The 3447-nt window shown below is 34.7% G+C and overlaps 1 non-coding gene across 1 annotated transcript; it reads left to right on the top strand.

Moving 5' to 3' along the window:
* Nucleotides 1–892: 892 nt before the first annotated feature.
* Nucleotides 893–1001, top strand: LOC144283890 (U6 spliceosomal RNA). Its single transcript, XR_013352395.1, has one exon. It is a non-coding gene; the product is annotated as a U6 spliceosomal RNA (small nuclear RNA).
* Nucleotides 1002–3447: the final 2446 nt, after the last annotated feature.

The following is a 3447-nucleotide window of genomic DNA, read 5'->3' as shown; positions in this document are numbered from 1 at the left end:
AAATTTTTCTGAAACCCAAAATCAAACCAAGAAATATATTGTGCTTGATAAGATAGCTTTATTTTAACTTTAACTATTTCAGAGACATTTTCTTATAGTTTTGTAAAGCGTAATTTTTGTTTGTGAGAAACTAAAATCTCAGTCTTCGCAAACACCATAGCATGATTGCTGTATGCGGTCAATTTAACAGAGTAACTTAAAATTGTTCTCTGAGGGTAGAATTCTTTTTTCCAGAGTTTAGAAGTACAGAATATAAATAGAATGAACGAGATCTCCTTATTTTCATGTATTTATACCTAGAGAATAGGTTACATTTTATATGAAATCAGGCATATCCACAGACTGGGGTGGAAGCTAATAGGCAATAAGATGAAAAGAAAAGTTATTTTTAAATAACAGGAAGCTTTGTTGGTACAGAGTAACATTTATTTTAAAGAGGAAGAAACACTCTAGATTGATTTTAATAGCTGAGAGAAAGGCATGAGGAAAGGTTGCAGGAGATCAGCAGGAAGGAAATGAATGTTGATGAAGTTCGTTCATTCTATTAGGCTTAATCTTCCTTATTCCACTTCATTTTCTCAGGAACATTTTGAGGTTGCAGTTATTCAATATTTATCTCATGAAAGCTGACTCTGTGTTAAGTAACTTCCCCAAAGATTTCAAAGTTAAGAGTTGTCAGAATCAAGAAACAAATGGTGAGTGAATTATTGTATTCACAGCTAGCACTGAAGTTTCTTGTGAGGGAGAGAATTTTCTCCTTAAGGAAAATGTTTTTATGGAATCCATTAAGGTAGAAGTCCATGGCCTCTGGGAATAGGTGGAGGCAGGAGCTCAAACTGCAAAATAAATACAAAAAAAAAATAATGTTTTAAATTGAAAGAAATAAAATGGAGTGCCCACTTGGATGGCACATATACTGAAACTGGAAGGATACAAAAAGGAATAGCATGGCCCCTGTGTGCAAGGATGACACCCAAATTCATGAAGCATTCCATATTAAAAAAAATAATAATAATAAATAAGATAGAAGGATCACTATTTTGGTATGTTCATAAAAGGAAAGACAAAAAAAAGGAAAAGAAAGAAAGAAAAGAAAGAAGAAAGAAAGAAAGAAAGAAAGAAAGAAAGAAAGAAAGAAAGAAAGAAGAAAGAAAGAAAGAAAGAAAAGATTGAAAGCAGAGTTTTTGTAAAACTAGCCTTTATATAAGCTAAAATTCAAAGAGAAGTCCCAGGATAGATGACAAAACTTTGAGGAACAAGAATTCTGAGTGTGAAGTAATTTTGCCTTGGGTTCCTTAAACCCTCAGTCAAGACTGATGAAAACTTGGTCAAGAGAGTTCTGCTGTAGTTGTCATGGGGGATTGGTGAAATGTGAACATGGGTCTAGATTTCAAACCCGGAAGACAGGCGTGAAGCCAGCACATACATGTTATAGGAAAGGCCTGGAGTATGAGGCTCCTTGGTTCACAGAATTTTTTTCTTGTTGTCAATTTATCTGGATCTTAGAAAAGGTTACCTAACACCTCTATTTTATTTGACTTGTTTTCTTAGCTGAGCACTAGAGAAATAATTTATAGGAAATGACAATTTAGGCAAATTTGGTCTGAGATATTACTGAAAACTTTTGGAGATTTAGCATGAATTAGTGAAAAGCTAAATAAATGTGTGGTTTTTTTTTAAGAAAGAAAATGATGCAGTTCTATTGGCTTAAAATACATATTTTAAATTGAAGTGCCTCTAAGTAGAGACTATGTCAGCTGGTTTCAATAAATAGATAAAATAAATTTGTAATTAACAGCATCTGCTGGGTTATAAACACACATATGTTGTAGCCCATAAACTGAGATTATTCTCTTAAGTAACATGTTCCCTATAGTACTACTTGCAATTTGAGTCTGTTTAGAAAAAACATTTCTAGATATATATTGAAGTTCTGAATTATGTAGTGTTTGAGACCATGGGATATATATTTAAGAAAATGTGATTCAAATCCTGGCTTAGCAAGGCTAAGTCTAAGGCTTAGTCCATATCCATGTGAACTTGGGCAAATTTCTTACCTTCCCTGAGCTTTTGTGCTTTCTCCAAAACAATGGGGTTTTGGCTCTCTATCTCTGCCTAAGGAACCCTCCCAAGCTTCCAGATAAATACAAGAATCACCTTCAAAAGTTCACAGTGCCATGAGGAGGAATTTGAGCTTGGCACAAGGGGACTGTGGTCTCTGACTCAGTATCTGGCGCCAGTGCTCTGGCATTCAACTGGGTGTCAATGGTTTCTTCATAACTCCTGCCATCTTCACACTCCTTGCCCTTTCTCCATGTAGTATCTCATCCTTCTTTCTAAGTTTCTTGAGCTTTTCACATATAGTGGACTTAGGGATGTTGCAAATCCTACATGGTGACTGGTTTCCTGGAGATAGGAAGAGGAAGTTGCGAGGCCAGTCAAGGGTTATATGAAATGGCACAGTGCCAGTCCCACTGTGTTCTTTTTAGAGAATACAGAGCCTGACCCGACCTAAGAATAAAGAATAGTTAGGACATTTTGGCAAAGAATGACAAAGTCATGTTGCAAAAAGCACAGCCAATGTGAAGCATGGTTCTGGCCATCTTTAAGAAATAAAATATGTCACATAGGATAATGATGCCTATCTTGCAAGGGCTTTGTGAAGTTCAGAAGATGTATCGGGATCTGGCACACATTAAGCACTCAATAAATGGTGGCAGTTTATTAGACTGGTTGGCTCAATTTGGATTATAACAAATTCTCAAGTAGTAAAATTGAAGTTAGGACTATTTGAAAAATATTGTGACTTGGCCATATTGCTAAATCAAAATGAAGAGAAAATTAAAATGACAGGATTTAGTACAAAATACATAAACCCATAATGTATTTATAAAATTATTTTTACAATTTATATTTATAAAACAATTTTTAAAACTACTTTTATAAAACTAGTGTTACAATTTTATAAAACTATTTTTACTAATATTTATAAACTGTCAACTCTTCTTGGTTGTTGCTACAATCTCCCCAACAAAGCAGAGGAGAGGCCAGTCCTAAAGCTACCCTACCTCCGGGAATTGTTGAAGGATCAGGATGTAGGGGACTATTTTTCAAATAGTCCTAACTTCAATTCCAAAGTCCTTTGGAAAGAGTCAGTTTTAGTTTTTATTACAAAAAATATCATATGCCAGTAACCAGAGACAGAAATTGAAATAGGTGGTCATGGAGTGAGTGGTCTAAAGTTGATGGCAGTAGTGATGGTGAAGTCAATTGTTTGAATAACATCAGGACTTCAGATTTACCTATATTTGCCTGAAGACACATTTCTCTGTTTTTTAAAACAAACAACTAAGTCTTCTGCAGAATTTCGGACGACACCTGAGCTGAAATAAATATTTGGTGAAATGATAGCCTCAGGGTTTAATCTATCTTATGCATTGATATCAA

Source organism: Canis aureus, chromosome 14, assembly GCF_053574225.1.
Source record: "Canis aureus isolate CA01 chromosome 14, VMU_Caureus_v.1.0, whole genome shotgun sequence".
Classification (NCBI taxonomy): domain Eukaryota; kingdom Metazoa; phylum Chordata; class Mammalia; order Carnivora; family Canidae; genus Canis; species Canis aureus.
This window is presented reverse-complemented; position numbering and strand designations above follow the sequence as displayed.